The 18,120-nt window shown below is 37.8% G+C and overlaps 1 long non-coding RNA gene across 1 annotated transcript; it reads right to left on the reverse strand.

Moving 5' to 3' along the window:
- Window positions 1-13,969: 13,969 nt before the first annotated feature.
- Window positions 13,970-16,870, reverse strand: LOC129199617 (uncharacterized). The gene is made up of 3 exons (XR_008574697.1): window positions 16,795-16,870; window positions 16,336-16,405; window positions 13,970-14,094 (listed from the first exon to the last, which is right to left on the reverse strand). It is a non-coding gene; the product is annotated as an uncharacterized LOC129199617 (long non-coding RNA).
- Between the last annotated feature and the right edge of the window lie 1,250 nt (window positions 16,871-18,120).

Below are 18,120 nucleotides of genomic sequence, written 5' to 3' on the forward strand. Positions count from 1 at the left end.
GAACAACTGTCAGTGCTGTGAAGGTGTTTTTAAAAAATTCTGAACCACCACCCCCCCATCCCTGGCAAATTCACAGAGAATGGTGTTCTTAAACCATTACAGGCACTGGGTAACCATCTCTAAAGCAACTGCAGGTTTGTGATGGTGGAAATACTGGTTGGGCTGTGAATGCTCTGTTGTGACTGAAATAGCCAGGCAGATTGTCTGCAGTTACACAGGAAACAGATCTGTTGATTGGTGACGGGAAGGACAGCCCAGAGCAAACTGAAAAGGGGAGGGAGGGGGGGGAAACCATCTGGAAGCTGCACATCCTATCAGATGAGTGGAGAGCTATTGAGATACATGGAGAGCCCTTGCAAATTTACTCTGCCTGGAAATCTGACTGAATAGCTAAATTTTCCCTTGTTCCTTTTCAGACTGCTGAGCGGTTAGTGGTTGAAGAGGTCTACATAAGGCTTGTGGAGTGGGTTAATGTACCTTTTGTTCTTGGTTTGTTCCTTACCTTGAAACTAAACAATACTTTGCTTTGAAAATGCTGATTAATCACAACCATTAAAGTGAAATACTATGCGTTGAAGAAAGAAATACACCAGAGAAGGTGAATAGTAGATTTCAAGGGAGAGCCTGAAAAAATGGTACTCAAAAAGATTAGCAAGGGTCAAAGACGTAGCTGGGGCAGCATGGTAAGCAGCTAAAGCTTTCCAGTAGGACGCAGAGTAAAACAAGGACTCTGGTTTACAAATAAGTCAAAATTCTTTTTCATTTCTGATGGTTATGAATCTTTCTTTTTCTTTTTTTCTTTTTTAAGTAACAGAGAATGTATAAATGTGCATGCTTGTACTGTACAACATCCAGCTGACTATGTGCAAGATGCCTAACCATGTCCCTTCTCAAACCTAGGCAAAGGCTAAATGGGGAAGACTCAGAATATACCTCAAATCAAACTGTTAACCCCACCTTTTTGTACAAAGTCTCTTGTAACCATGAAATCTTTCCTAGAGCTGAAGATGCCACACAGAGATAGCTTTGCTGAACCAGTGAGTTTCTGGAACCAGGTTTTGGTATTTGCTATTTTCTTAAAAAAGTTTCACCAACAGATTTAATCTGGGCCAAGCTGTGACCTACACCAAGGAGGAGACCTTGGAAGAAGCTGTGCTATTTCCCAAGAAATTCTGTGGGCAGAAGGAAAGACCCTCACTGCTTTCACAAGAACTAATGTAGGTGTGATTTGGTTTGTGTGTGTAAAAATGCAGAATCCAGAGTGTTGCCTTTTCTACAAGCCTGAAAATAAGCTTCCTCTCCTTGAAACCTATTTACAGTTCCTACATAAATAACATGAAGCCTATTCACTTAAAGATGAGTTATAGTTATGTGCTATAAATTGCATTTCTGTGATGGTAAAGGGAGTTTGTAGTTCTTGCTGTACAGTAAAAAAGCTTTTTTTAAAAAAAATCTAGAAAATGGAAATGCTCTGGACTGACTTCATCCTTTTTACCTTTGATTTATTTGGGGAATGAAGTAATGAACTATGAACCTTTTAGCTAGCTCTAATTTTGCCTCAGGAATGCCTCTGCCCATCATAAATTAATGTTGTTGTGCATTAGGCACAAATACAGCTCTATCTATTTCATCTTTCACTACAAAAGAAAATAAGGTTAGGAATTTCTAGTTTTCACTCATTGCTCTTTCAGTCAATTCTGCCTTTCTCATTGTCCACAATGTTTGCTCTCAAATCAGTGATTGTGTTGATTTATTGACAAGCCACAGTTTACAGTAAATGTCATCCTAGGGTAACATTATCTGAAGCACATGTACTGAGTGACTGAGTAGGAGTTGTCACAATGGATTATTCAAGACCATACTTTCCAAAACCAGCATACACCACAAAAAGACCAAACCGACTAGGAAGATTTTTTTTTCCCCAGGATCCTTATCAGCTATCACCTAGGCTCAAAAGAATGAAATGGGAAAGTTTAGTGACATGCTGAAATTACTCACATCCACTGTAAGTTGATTTTTTTACTGCACAGAATGGCTTCAGGATTAGACAAGCACGAAGATGATCTTTACAATTGTTCTTTCTAACCTGTATTCTATCCGAGTCTGCCTTTGCATATGCTTGCACAATTTTATGAGGCCGTCTTTGCTTGATAATTGAAGCGTCTAATGTGGATTAGGTCTTGCTTCTGCTTGAGTCCAAATATTCACATCAACTCCAGAATTTGCCTAAGCTTCAGATTTTCATGTATTCTTTTCGAATATTGACATGTTTATACTCCTTTTCAAATAAGGAAGTAAAAGAGTTCCTTAACCCTTAGCACAAGTGATTGCTTTTCTTTATTTAAAAAAAAAAAAAAAGCCTTATGCCTAATAATTGGATTTTGCGCCTCAACTGTTTTGACTGTCTTTAGCAACAGATGCATCAGAGAGATAGTGCAGTGTGAGCTTGTTTTGTAAACCAAGCAACCTTTCTTCTAACCGTGGCAGAGTTATACGAGAGGAATTTTAAACAAAAGCATTTCCAGCAGCTAGATAAGCAAGTGTCTTGCTGAGAAAGATGGAAGACTCGTGGTAATTCCTCTGCCAGAAAGCAATGGAAAATAAGAGCTGTCATCTAGAAAATGACAAAGCCATTTCTAGTCCCTGTAGATTAGCACTCTATCTTTTGCTGAACAAATATGCTGTTAAAGGTGTTGGCCTGTAAACCAAACACAGAAAAATGTCACACTGGTATCAGAGTGGAACTATTAATCTGTGTTTGAAATGTATTATAATGATTAAATTGTTTGTATTAGGAGTGAGCCTTCCTAGAAACTCTCTTCTTAAAGAGGTAGGCAAAACACTAAACAAAATGCTTCTTTTTCAAAGAGCTTGTGAACTAAACAGATGTGAGGTGGTCCTGGGGGTGGGGGTGTGTCTGTGTGTGAAGAATCTTGTCCCAGTGTTGATTAGGTCAGGGGCAGAACTAGAGATAACGCATAAATTTTCCTAGCTCCCAGTCTAGTGACCTATTCACTTGGCTACATAGGCTGATAAGCGATGACACTGAGTCACACGCAAAATAATTTGAAATATGCTCCCTGATTCCTCTGCATCTTTCTCATGTACATCTTTTTTTCCCCTGAAAATCGATCTGCTTCTGGCTGGGTAAGACTTTACCACTGCCTTCTAATAGCACTTTTTTCTCTCTCTCATTTTCCTGCTAAGCTGCTTATTAAACAGAACACTGTATGCAGCCAGTCTGAGATATTAGCTGTCTATATAGGGTTTTTTAAGTGATTCCCCTCCCCCTTCCTCCTATCTTTTGGTCAAAAATATATAGTTTCTATCTGATTATGGCTGGCCTCTGTTCAACCTTTTGTGCAGGGCTGATTTAGATTTTCCAGCTCAGACACAGCAGGAAAGATAAACCCTGAACCGCATGATGATGTTGGCAGTGTCAGACAGTGGAAATGAAGTCTCCAGGGGATACCAATTGACATTTCAACACTTTGGCTGCCAAAGAACAGGCTTGCACAGGAAAAAAAAAAAAAGAAAAAAAAAGTTACAGGGGAAAATTTTTAAAAATCCTAAAAGATGAAAGCACAGTGAAAAACTAGCATGCATGTCTAAAGGGAAAGCGAGCATCTATTTTACTTTATGTGTGTCTTTACATAACAGATGGAAACTGACCTCAGATACTTCCTGCCCTCCAAAAATACCACTTTAAGTTCCCAGGAGTTACTTATAACTCAGACATACTGTAAGAAGTGAAGAGTTATATTTAAAGTGGGACTATGATTGTTTTTTTCCGGTAGGGATTACAGGGATGCAGAGCTCCTTTACAAATGTAATTCTTCTGTGAGTTTTATAATGCAGCAAGCCTAATTTTTTGTTTTGCTTTACACCCAACTTACACCAACACAGCTCCATGGCCTCAGTTAATTCTAATTCACATGAGCAGTAAATAAGAATCTTCCTGAATGTTTTTGACAGAGAGAAGCTTTTTCTCATCCAACTCCTGTGTTTTAAATTTTCTTCAAGCCTGAAGTTAAATTTCTTTTTTTTTATTAAAAAAAAAAAGTGTGAGAAAACAGAAGAGCATATTCAAGTCATACTAAAACCTCTGTTTGATTTCTCCCACCCCCTTTTCTCTTTCTCTTTCTTCTTTCTTTTCAATGACATTTCCTATGATGAGCACTCAGAAAGAATAGCTATTGCCTCTCTTGTCAGTTTTGTTTTGTCAGCTCTGAATGCTGGGTCTTGCTTTGCCATTTTCAAGGTCTCTTTCAATCCCTTGAACACAGCTGGCGCTTCAATCAAGAGCTCACACCGTGAAGAAGCTGGCAGTTGATCCCCAACCAACTATGTGGAAGATATATAATATATTTCACAGTACACAGTGGAATACCCTTTTCATTTCATCATTGAGAGAGACTGCTTCACTCAGGAGTTCTTCTATACAAAAATATTAATAATGTCCCATTCTCCTCAGGGATGTGAACATTTGGGGTTTGAACTTCAGTGACCCCTACTTGTCAGGTTGATGTGACTTTAACAAATTCAGTAAAGGAAGCCTTTTTGTGCCTTGGTTTACGGTTTTGTTAGCTTCACTTTTGAGAATGTTTTTTAATCACTTCTTGGAAGAAGTTGTGGGAATTAAATGCTGTGAAGAGAGTCTATGGATACCCAAACATCACAGAACAGCATAATTGAACTGTGCTATAGAAGGAATGCTAAAAGATCTGAATACTCTCACCTTTGTTTTAATTAATTATATTTCAGTTATCAAAGATGCAACTGAAAACACCTGTTTTGTCTTTTGTTATGTGTTTACTCTTTGGTGTATTAGTTGATGTAGTTAGAAGCCATCACACAAAAGTCCCACTAGCTTAAGTAAGGGCTGTAGTGTGAATGCAAATCTGGGAATGTTGCAAGAATTTTTTTCACCAAGTCCTCCCTTTTGAGGGGAAAAATCGTCTGTCAGCAAATCATGAGGAGCAGGACTCACAGCAAGCAGGGCTGATGTCTAAAGGTGGCTTGTGAACCAGTGCCTTTTGCAGGCCATTGTTTTCCTTATGGGAAAAGGGATTGCAAAGGCCAGTGTGTGCACTGGAAACCTGACAAGTCTATCTTTTCTAAGCTAGAGAGGATCACTGTGGTACCACTTGCTACTACTTGTGTTAGTCTGGTCCTGCAAAGCATGTGATTCTTTAAGATGAACGAGAGTGTTTAGTTCCTATTAGCCTTGTTGAACTAGGATCTTAGCACTAAAGCAAGAGAGTTCATTCAGTTCTGCTTTCCCCTATGCAGTGAGTTAAAGGCGTTTCATGAAGCACTTGTTTCTTGATTTACATGTACTATCTAAAGTAATGTGCTTATTAGCATATTTGCTTTTAAAATGTGCACACTTTTGAAGTCAGTTGGAATGTTAGAAATGCTCATAAAAGAGAAATGTTCACCCTCTTTTTATATAGGGTATAAGCATTCATTCATTCTCACAATTCCTTATTTTAGGATCAGGGAAAACAAAGATGACACTGTGGGCTCTTAGAATTGTAAAGAATATATTGAAAAGAAAACATCCATCTGAGTGTGAAAAATCTGAAGCCCATTTAGTAATGAGTTTGGGGAACCCTGCATTTTTGCTTCAAACACAGAAAACCTGCCAGATGGAGCCCATTTCCAGCAACGCCTAAAGTGAGTGGAATGTACAGTATTTACAGAAAACTGGCTGCTTAAGTGGTTTGGTGTGCTCAAAGGATGCTTTTTTTTTTTCTTCTCTTTAATTTTTTTATATCTCTCCATTTCTGCTGTCCCTCTTTCCCTTGCATGAAATGACAACCATGGCTAGTTTAGCAAGTTAAGATTTCAGTGTGGGTTTCGTTTACTACAAAGGAGACATGCTACTGTCAGTGACTGATCTAACATCAGGCACACTGGCCTGATAGCTGAAGGCTGTTCGGAGCTGTCCTTGGGCTTTTCTCTTTCTTCTTCACCTCTTTGGAGTAATCCTACCTTGTCTGGGGAATGGCTCCTCTCTTTTTGTCTTAACGCCCAGATGCACATTGTAAACAAATAACTTTTCTCTCAGACAGCTCAGTTTGCAATTTTTCCAAATACTAGTTCCAAATATTAGTTCAACATTAGATGAAGCACACTGCATATCTTTTACAAAGGCTTAAATGCAGCAATCTAACCAGCATTTGTAAGGGTAAGATGCACTATCACCATAGAGAGATTTGGTCAGTCTGGGAATGCTTTCAATATAGCTAATGAAATGATATGCATAATTTTGCAATTACTTGACCTGAGGGGAGACAGTTCCCATCTTTAATTTTTCTAATTTTATTTTAAACGTAACAATTCACCCTGTGTATTCAGTTATGTATTTAATTCATACAGAAAAGATACACTACTTATATTTAAACAACTTAATATGTTTGCATGGAAGAAATATTTTGGTCATTGTACAGATTTGTGATGAATCATGCTTAATTAAGATAAAAGGTCCACTTTTTCTAATTCTATACGCACAGCTGACATGAATGGAAAATTCTGACTGGGTAGGAATTGCAGATGCCTCCTTTCCAGGCATTTTAAACTTCAGGTTTTTGAATAGCCAATAGCTGAAACACCTTATCTTAAAAATAATAGCTTCCCTGAGAATTTAATTAGGTCATCTACGGGGGTTATCTTTGGCACTCTGAAATTAGCTTTGTTGCGACACTTGGGAGGACAATTAGGACCCATCTTATTAGCACTGAAGGTTAAAACTCCAGTACTGTCTTGTATCAGAACATAATCTTTCATGCTTCACAGCTCTAGTTTTCACACTGAGCTGCAGTGGAAACAGTAGAGGGGGGGAAGGGAAAAGGGCAGACCTGAAAGAGCTAAATAAACATCCAGTTTAAGGAAGTTCCTTCAGGCTTTTTATTCAATGAACCTGGTAAATATAACTCAGAAGAAGAAAGAAGGCTGGTGTGGATTGGTGAACTACAATTAGATCCAACAAATTTTCTTAACTGAATTCCTAAAATTAGGTTTAAAGAACAGGGTATTTATGTGATGTTGAAGTACATCCTTTTTTTGTGGAGGAATGTTAAATATAAACTGCATTAAGAATTCTTGTGGTAATAAGATACATTTGCTCAGAATGAAATTTTTCATTTTATTTTGGTTAGGAAATACCATGCCTTGACAGCTGTGCTGATATTAACCATGAAAGTCAGGAGAATGAGTTTGTGCTCACATGATAACTAGGGAAAAGATTTCAGATCTCATAATCCCTACTTAAAAATACACACTGTGTTGTGCAGTTGTTGAACACAGCCTGTTTCTAGATTCAACATACTCAATTAATTGTAAAGATATTTGTTTCAGAGAGATAAGTATTTTATAAACCTGCATTTTCCTGTGATAAAAGGAAGTCATTGTATCTTACTTGCTGGCTATACGCAGCCTTTTCATAGGAAGCCTCTTTCTACATGCATTGTGCTATAACAAGTAAAATGACCCTCCAGGGTCATGGGATAACACTCATGGGTTGCTGCTTGCTTTTCTTTTTTTTTTTCCTTCCTTTGTTTTTTCTTTTTCTTTTTTTTTTTTTTTTTTAAGTGGCACCTGCTGTGTGGTACTCAGTATAAATAGAGACTGCTTGCAGCAAATCACAGATGTTTTACACACTGGAAAATGGACAGGAAGCAATCACTAAAGGAAAAGCAGAAAGCAGAAGCAGTGGGGGAGGGCAAAAGAGGAGAGAAAAGAAACTTTGCTTTACATTTTCTTGGCACTTTCTTACTTAGCAGTGATCTGGTGCTCTACTGCTGTTAGTTTTTAGTTAAAACCTTGCTTGGCACATGCAGGATTACTTTGCTGTTGTTATACTCTCCCTTCATGAACATTGAGCCAATCGATAATTGGTTTTCCTGTGGAGATGTGGGAAGTGGGCAATGCTTGTTTGGTTTTCTTTTGAATGGATTAATTTTAAAAAAATACTGTAATACAATGAAACTGCTCATATTTCTAATTTTCTCAGTGCTCTTAAACTTCTCTTCGTATGGTTATACCTGATTGAATTATATTTGTGTAGCATGAAGAAAAACAGCAGGCTGTGGAGATGTCTTCGAAAGGCAACCAACAGCCCTGCTGAGCAAGAGGAGAAAATACTTTGTGAGCTGCTCTTTCAGACACTATATTGCTTGTATTTTGTGTAAAACCTTCTCCTGTCCCCTCTCAGACTCTCATGGTTCTTCCATGCAAATTCAGTATATTTCAGCTTTTGATATGGATGGATATGAATCATACCTGCAAGACCATTAGGAAGGAGAAAGAAAGCTTGAACTAAAAAAAGATCATCTATCATTTTAAAAATGTTGCTTTTTATGATGTACTGAAAGCTGTAGACATAGGACATGCCCTCTGATACTGTAGGGCTGAACTTCTCATCAAACAGTTTTTCCAGTGATGATAGGATCTTACTAGCTATATTAACTTTGTTAAGGAGTGCCAGAGATTGAATTATGAATAGAAAACCAAATACTACAGAAATAGCAGCTAAACTTAATAATTGCTTTTTGTGTGTTTTCGTTTGTTTGGGCTGTTTGTTTGGGTTTTTTACTTTATACTCTAAACATTGCATTGTCTTTTCAGAATAATCGAAGTATAATTTCTCTGAATCTTTTGGGGGGCTTCTCCTATTTACATGGGTATCCTGTGTCTTGGTCAAGCTATTGGGATGTGCTGTGTACACAGTGTCTCAGGTCCCCTGCAGTATCATTAGGAGGTATCCCAGAAGGCTATGAGTACAAGGCTGTGACTATAACGACCTCACAGCAATGACCTGATGAATAGGTCTGGAGGATCATTGCCTGCAGTTTCCTGGCTAAGACTCCCAGAGGGATCACTGTTTCAGCAGGTATTTACCAGGAATGCCTTGTGACAGCACATATTGGTGTGTGCTTGGAAGGATGCTGAGGAGTTAATATAAATTTCAGAATGGTTTAAGGCCATGGACATATAATCAGGTTATCTCAGGGTTAATAAAGAAAATGAGTCAGAAGCACCTAATTTCTAGGGGCCAAAGACAGAGCTACTCCTGGAAAATGAGTTTGCTTCAGTTTTTTCCCTACCCTATTTACCTTTTATTATTTAGTTATTTATTTCTGACTGTTCCATATCCCTATGGCTAAGATTAAGAAAGTGTTTTACCTTAAGAAGGCTGTGGGGCAATATATGCCTTACTCTTCCTCTGTCACTTCAGACGTCAAACCACAGCAGGTCTGATGCCTCTTGCAAGGTAAGAACATCACGGCGAAATAAAGTTGAACAAATTATGGGGATATATGGAACAAATGTGCCACTGCTTTTAACTTTTACTGTGGTTTCCTGGGTGTGGTAAGGCATACTTGACCACTGCCCACCAGAAAACCTATTATCTAAAGTGTTGCAACTGTGTAACATACTGTCCCCCTCAGATTTTTCTTAATCCAGATTAGATCATCTGTGGTGTTGATTTTGTTCAAGGCAGACCTGAGATCTCCTACAGAAGGAAGCTGGGAGCTATGTACAGCAATAGATAATTATCTTCTCAAGGCTGATCTAATTGACCTCGTGGCTGTAGAGGTTACTGACAGCTGAGGTAACATGTTTCTCTTCTCTGGAGAAAGCAGTTTGCAAGAGTGCATCTGCATAATGATCACTCAAGGGTCTTTCCTTTCCTTATCTACCAGGTGAGATGTAGCTTTCTTTCTCCAGGGCCAGTTAACAGTGACCTTCCAATCATACCATGCATTAGCCCATTCACCACCAATGCAGTTGCACATGCAGTATCTGTGAGTATAATTTGCTAAGCATGACGATTACAGTAGCAAAGATAAACATCTCTGTGAAGTAAATCTGCACTGCTTTAATATGCAGTATATTTCTCTTTCACATTCTCTGGTTTCAGCATTCTCCTTGGTTTTCTTCAGCAAAAATAAATGTAGCTTTCTTTAAGATTCGGAGATCTGAATAATTAGTACACAGATCTCTGTATTTAGAGCAGAGCAAAGACTGAAAACACAAGGGCAAAATCAGAAGACAGCTTTGCTCCAAGTAGCTGAGATCATGAAGTCAGCAATTCCATCTGGGAAGGAGGTTTCAAGGAAAAACTGAAAAAAATTACGTCTTTAGCTTGGCTTTGATGGAGTACCCTTATAAAAGAAAATTACTGACTGTTCACATACAACATGCTACCTTTTCAAGAATACACACTCAACCCTGTCAAAAGCCTTCCCGGAAGGCTAAGGAAGCAGATGACTGCTATAGCCTTCTTATTATCTTATAGAAATCTGGTATTTAAAAATCTGTATAATCATGAAACAAACCTTCTTAGACCTCAACAGCATATCTGTCAATACTTACCCATTTCAACAGTCAGACTGGTTTCAGGTAAATAAATATAAATGAGAGGGAGTAATATAATTTTGAAAGAAGAGTCAAACAGGAAGAGGCATTAAATTTGTACAGTTCTACTCTAGAACTTTTGCTTCGTACAATAGCATCTACATCTTAGTCTTCTAACTCTGTAAATCCTTGTGTAGGGAGTGCATGAACTGTTTATCAGAAATATTGAATCATGAATATGAATTTTGCCTGAGGCTGTAAAATTCTTAATTTTACTGTGGGAAAACTATACACCCTCCTTTGATTAATGATACTAGATGTCATTATTTGTATTTGTGTGAAATTTGAGATTGGGATTGGATCTTTTTTCTTCCTGTAACCCCTTTCTATGCACCTTCTTACATAGCTGACTTGCTGATTTGTTTCACTAACTTTACATATGAATTCTAATATACTTTTTAAAATATTCTCATTCTTATCAATTTTTAAGTGAGAATGAGCTGATTTTGTGTGCTAAAAAGTGACAAAGGGTGGTTTTGTTGGGCCATGTCTACACAGCTGAAGGCAAGCAAATGAGAACTCACTCCAAGCCAACTAGACTTGAACTTGGTCCAGACTAGAAGCTGTGTAACCACATTAGCATGGCACTGAGCCCAAGCTAATAAGCCCTACTAAGAGGCACTAAAGCAGTTACACAACTTTTGGATCAGAGCTGGCTTGCCTCCAGCTAACTTGGAGTGTAACCAGGATGATCTCAGGTTTGTCAGGAAAAGGCAGTATAGACAGTCTCAGATCCCTGAAACATGCAGGCCTAACCTGCACTCTAAACTTGTTTTGTAGCTTAGTGTGAGAAGGAAGTATGAAGCAGGTAAATGTGAGAACTGCAGATTTTATGTAGGAATATTTAGGAAATAGAGTAGTACTTGTATATTCTAGTTACTATTCTGTCAACTTGTTCCATTAACAGAAGTGTTTGGGAGACGATTTTAAAACACCACTTGAAGGGAGGACACAAAGGATATGTTCATAAGACTTAGGTGAAGTTAGTAAAAAACTTGTTGTTCAAGTCTTTCATTTTCTTTTGTCATATGTTTAAATTTTTTCCCCTCAGTTCAAAGCCACTCTTTGCTTCATTGTCTCCTGTCAATTTTCCTGGGTGCTAGAACCCATTCTTAGATTAAATGCATCTATTCTTCTGGCTAGACCTTGGGATGAATTTCTGCTAGCTTCATAAAGTAACTGTTTGTGCATTTGCATGCTTTTCTTGATCTGTTTTTTCCTTCTAGGCAGAGAGACTCAATTTCTTGAGGCCTCCTACTCTTTCGAAATTGTTGGTGTGGAAGTGGTGCTGGAGACACAGAGTCATCAGAACTAGAAAGGCTTATTACATCCTAAACCTTGTGAGTGTAATTATGAGTAGTCTTTCTTTAGACACCTGAAGGATGATGTACTTTTATTCAGCTGGCCACAAAAAGGCTTTGCAGAGACTGATTCTCTAGAAGGGTACCAGCAGAGCACCAGATTCCTCTGTTTGTCTGTCATCCAGTGTGACTTCTAGTGTATTTCAATTTAAGTCCTATTTAGTCTTTTATAAAGCAAATTCTTCAATAACTAGTTCTTCACGTAAATCACATTAACAATATACCCCTAAAAGTATTCTCCTGAGCATTCCCATTTTTTAAAAAAAATGACAGTTTCTCTACAGAGAGGAAAGAGCATTTGAAATAATGTTGGGTATTTTGCCAAGTCTGTCAAAAGAGTAACACTTCCACTTTCTCAGCCCTGTCTCATTAAAATTGTATTCTAATTCTGCCTCAACTTGGTCTCTTTGCTTCATAAGTCATTGCCTGCTCATTACTTGTAGTGTGAGAGATGAAATTTATTCAAACCTGATAGCAGGGATAAAGAATTGAAAGGCAGGCAGCTGGGAGAAATGAAATTAGCTTATTCTAATGCTTTTTTTGACAGGATTTTTTTCATTGCCATGGGTTACTATAAGTGTCAGTTTGGATTTGTGGTACTGTCTTTGTTAGGTTTGTGGGGGATTTTTTAAAACAGTCTTAAATGCTAAACTATGCTTTCCTTTGTCACACGATTGAAATAATGTTTAATGTCTGTGTTGATAATAAGGTCAAATATTCCTTGCTACAGTAGTCTGTAATTATTTTATCGTTATAGTCATCTAACAAAGATTAAATTTTTGCAATTGTTTTAAAGTAGATTCTTCAGCCCAGTATTTAGATAAATAGGATACACTCAGTAAGGTCTGGGCAAAGATAGAAAATGCAATATAACTTACATGCAATTTAATGTGGAATACAGAGGGGAGCTGAGCTTTATAACCCAAATATTCTCTCTCAAGCTTTGAATGTCAAAAGAATACACTAAGGAATTTCTAATTTTGAATATAGGAGAGTATTAAAAGCAAATTGACTTAAAGCACAGCACTTTTCCATTATAAAATTGAGTTGTTAAAGAATTATATGGTCTAATTACTGAACTTGGTATTTTTGACTACTTGGATTATGAACAGATATTGTCATTAACTAGCTAATTAAATTGACTGCAATAACAAGCAGTAATTTAGAAATATGTTCTAAATTAGTTTTTATATGAAAGCAAAGTCTTTGTTGATCTGAGCATGTGATTAATGTCAAGTGTCATGAATTAGCTCAGGGATCTCTGGTGGAGGAAGGGCATTATAAAAAGAAGTATCTGTGTGTTTGACAGAAACAGATGCAGTCAGAGGAGCAGTTTCTATTAAATTAAAAATTTGAATTAGAAAATGTTAATAAGTATGCATACGTGTATTTTCTGGAAGCATACAACCTAATGGCTCAGTACAAAGAGAGTGAATTATATTTTTCTCTCTAAAGGCAGAACATTATTTCAGCTGCAATGCAACTGATTCTCTTACCCCAGAATCTTCCTGCTTGAATTACTGTGCATTTTGCTGCTCAGAAAATGAAACATAGGGCTCTTAATCTTTATATGCTTATATACTATAAACACCTTTGAGTAAGTTGGTTGTTAACATCTGAAATGGCCTGTTAATTAAACTTGGTGTCTTAAAAGCTTTTAAGAACATAAACATGAAAATGCCCTATGTATTGTATTTCAATTTGTGGCACTGTCTTTGTAAGGTTTGTTTGTGGTTGTTGTTGTTTTTAAATGCATGCTATATTTTCCTCTGTCACATCATTTGAAGTAATGATGTTCAATATCTGTGTTCAAAACATTCACTTAGAGTACACCGAACATACTTCCAAGCACAGCAGTTTGACCAGGATACTCTGCAGAAAATATATGCTATGGAACCTACAAATTTGATCACTAAGGGGAGTCTTTATTCTAGATTTTTATTTTCCTGTGAAATAGTCATGGCATACTATTCCTGTATTCCTTGTTCACTGTTTGGATGTTAGATGGTTTGTATGAAATGGTTTGCACAGGGATTTAATTGTAAAAGCACAAAAGATACAGGTATAGTAGTGGGAAAGAGAATTGTTATAGATCTTCAGGGGGGAAAACATTAAAGATGTTCCTATATAATGTCATCTGAACTGATTTCTAAACAATATTTGACACCATTGAGGTAATAGGAGATGAATCCCAGAGGATTGATGAGCTCAGTCTGCAGCAGTCCAAGCGTCACCATTCTCAGTAATCTCAGCTGGGGACAGACAAAATGTCATCTCAGGTATCAGTCCTCTTTTTAGTAACAAAATCCTGTAGGGAAACAAGGGAATGGTAAGAACTAGATTTTCTCTTTTAGTCATTTATCTTTATAGAAACAGAGCGGTCCTTTGCAGTTTAAGATTTCTAGGGTTGATTAAGGTAAAGGAGTGATAGACAAGTGTAAGCTTTCTCTTTCAATGACCACCTTAAAACAGTTTTAACAGAAAAAACATACTTCTAAAAAACATTTTATATTATGCAGCTATGTATGCTCACAGCCATATACCATAAATTGGGCAGTGAATTATAAAGACAATTTTATTTATCTTGCAGTGATAAATGAGAACCGGATTTTGCATTTCTCTGATTCAAATGAAATCTCAGTGAATAATCGATTCTTCAGTTTGATCATGAAAAATCAAAACATGCATACCTGGTGTTAATTAAAATGGAAATAAGTTCTTGAATGGAACAGTTTCCTGAAAAATATTATGGTTGAGCAAGATGTTTTGCTTCATCACAAGGAAGTAAATCTCACAGCTATGAGATTGGAGTATGTCTTGACTCATATAGTTCTCAAGATAAATGGGCTAAATACACTCCACTCTGAGTCTTGAGAGATCCTGCCTAGGAAGCTGCATGTCCATTACAAAGTGTTTTTTTTAAAATTAATTAACCAACTTGAGGGATGGTTGGCACACAAAATGCAATTTAAATACTTCTATTTAAGAAGGAGAGTGATCAAGACAAGAATTAACCTCAAGAATTTGCAAAGCTTTAGAACAAGTTCTGGAGGAAGGAATAGTTGAGGGCACCGAAGTAAGGAAGGAAGGAGTAAATTCAACATGCGATTTTAAAGTTACTTCCTGCTGGATTGACAAATATCTTTCTCTGTTTAGAAAATTATATCTATTATCAAAAGATGGATAATCTTACCTATCATCACTATTATTTTGCCAAACTGATACAGGTTTCTGATACAAGTAGTAGGAGCAAGAACTTTAAAGAGGTTGATAAATTTGTAGAAGGAATCAAGGAAGAGGAATAATTATAGTGGTAGCACGCTGGACTTGATGACCCAGGAGGACATAACCCCATCACATGTCTTCTTGAGTAGAAGCAAAATTCTTGCAAGAAATTCTAAACAGAAGGTCTCAAATTAACTCTTGGAGAGTTTCACGGGTACATGCACATGCACCCTGAATTTTTCGTAGAACTTATTCAGAGTAGTATCCATGAACATGGGAGGACAGCACTAGGTAAGTGCTGCAAAGAAACTATGGGGGATTAAAGAAGAGCAGTAGTACAAAGCATCTGCATTAAGATAGCTGGAGAGTAACGAGGGATGTCATGTCTGAGTCACTTCAACATTACCTGTGCAGGGACCTGTTCTTTTGACAAATTAACTCCTAATGCTTCTTGAACCCTGACTACAGTGCAATAGGAATATGCTGTAGTTGAGGGGGAGAGGGATGGCAATTGTTTATGATCGTGAGCAACTTGATAAATGTGTTTACAGGCAGAAATCAGTTGAGGTGGAAACAGACCATGAATTTTAGGAAGATGTATTGCAGAAAATGATCACTAAATTGCACAAGTGTTTGTTAAAAGTGAAATACATGTCTGATGAGAAGCTTCTAATAGCTGACGTTTTCAGGAGTGCCTATATGTAGTCAAGGCAAGGAGTAGCAAGAAGATAAGTGTAATATGACTTGTATGTTGCCCACTTGCTAAATGCAGTTAGACTAATTCAAAGGAGAAATAAAATGGCGTGTCTTTTGTAAAGCTTAGAGAGGTAAGGTTAGATAAATAGCCAACAAAGAAGCCATTGCATGTGAAATTATATTTTAATGCAGAAAATATAATTCTTGCATGGGTAGAAACCAACAGCTTTTGGTCACATTTTTAAAGCTATTTAGCCAACTGAAGTGCCAGAGAGTACAACTCAGGATTTTTGAGGGTTTTTTTAAATCACATATACACTGACCTAGGTTTTTGGTTTTCAAAAAGAGACACCAGGGTGGTTCATTTCCAGTACCATTTTGGATGGTACAAGTGAAGCTACTGAAACTACTTGAAATAAACAGTGGGTAGAGTGTAACTAAGATTTCAGATCATCCATAAATCAGATTCAAGATACTTGAACTGAAGAGGAAAAGTTTTTTCTTATTAATAGACTCCTTAAAGAGATTTTTATATAGCTCATTGAGTAGTCATGAAATAACATTTTCAATCACAATTAACTCCCCATGAGATACCAGGTGGGTGGTTTAATGTAAAATTAATAGATACCTCCATTCAGCCATTCTCCTTGCTATTTCAGTTGAAGTACACAATGCCAAGCTCTTGCTCTGTACAGAACCTATAAGTTGAGAACAGCAGCATTAGAAAAGTCCCGTCAGATTCAAAGACCTCCTCCCAACATCATTCACAATGACAATATTGTTCCTTATATTCTTTAGTGGGATTACCCAGCCATTTAATTCACAACAGAGAAGTCCACACACTGCTAGTGAAATGGCTTTCCTTGAAAGCTGTGGTAGCTGTTATCTTCATAGCAATCAGGACTTATCTCAAAATAAAAAACTTCTTGAGCATTAGCTTTTTTTAGGATTACCTCCTAGTGAATTAAAACAAAACAAATGCTGTTAAAATCCTGAGATCTGGTCCTACGGAAAGAAGATAGGGCACCTTTCCATTTTGCACTAAACCAAAGAAATAAGTGGGAGATGTATTGATTATGGATTCTACCTGATCATTTCCATTATTTGAGTAAGGCCAGACCCAAGTTCCCTTTGTCAGCCAGCGACATGATCCTGATGGTAACCTGCAACTCGTTATCTTTCAACCCATGAGGTCAGCAGTCAACTCGGGGTGCTGAAGCCCTGGGCTTAATATACAACCTGATCATATTCTAAAGCATGCAAATGCAAGGGCACTGACCACACAGCCTTTTTTGAGGACAGTCATCTTAGTGCTGTTTGTGCCTGTGACGTTGTGCATGTGTACCTGTTCACTGACCATGTACAATAGGAAGAGCAATGTAAACAGGTTTCAGGTGACTGAGTAGCTGAGCAGCTGCACGGGTCGCTGCGGCAAGAGTTGGTCTAAGACAGAGGAGTGCCTCTGCAAGCAGAAAGCTGTTGTAAACCACAGACAGTAATTATTGATAGCTCTGTGTTATGAAGCAAAATATCCTGTCATCTATCAGAAGAGTGAGGTAGCACCATTGCCCCTCTCTGCTATCTCACCTGTGTCTTTTTAATCCACTGTATTAATTTGTGATTGATGTGTTGACTTATATTTGGTTTCAAAACAGGAAAGAAAAAGAACAAAGGCACCAGTAGATGCTGACCTTGCCATATAACTTAGAGGTAACCTTCAAGGTCTGCACCCTGTCCTATGACTCAGGGAAGAAGTGAAGGTAGGGAGAACTTAAAATACCTCTACACTTCATGCCTGTGACACAGGCAACACCTGTTTCTGGTAAGGCTTGTTCCCACAGTACTTTTTCCTGTGGCTTGAGGAACCGGTAACCTCTTGCCTTTGCTGAAGCATGTTCGCCTGTCAATCTGCTGGACATCTTGAGAAGGGCAGCTAGCCTCTCCTCTGAAACAATATGACTAATGTTTTTTTGGTTTTGCTGACCCTCTCTGAGTTTATCTCGGCTCAGTGGACTTATGTAGTACTGGGTCCTTGCATATTTTCCAAAGGTTCTCTTAGGTGTAAATCTTGCCACAATGCCCCAGCCAAATATCATTCATCTGGAATGACAGCCACACATTTGCTCTTGCTGTCATTCTGTCATTCAAGTCAGCTGCTGTTGCACTTAAAGGAGGCCACCAGCAACAAGCTGCTACTCCAGCTGCTGAGAAGGTAGCCAAGCTTCGCTCACTGTTCCTCCCTCTCCGTCCTTCTGCTAGCTTCTTTGCTCCTGTTTTGCATTTCAGTGTAGCAGTATAGCAAGACATATGGTGGAGCTGCTGTTGCCAGCCCCATGTTTTGTTCCTCATTCTGTCTCTGACTTAGAACACGAACTCTGTGCCTCAGCCTCTGCACCTCAGATTTTACAGAGCA

Source organism: Grus americana, chromosome Z (genome assembly GCF_028858705.1).
Source record: "Grus americana isolate bGruAme1 chromosome Z, bGruAme1.mat, whole genome shotgun sequence".
Taxonomy (NCBI): Eukaryota; Metazoa; Chordata; class Aves; order Gruiformes; family Gruidae; genus Grus; species Grus americana.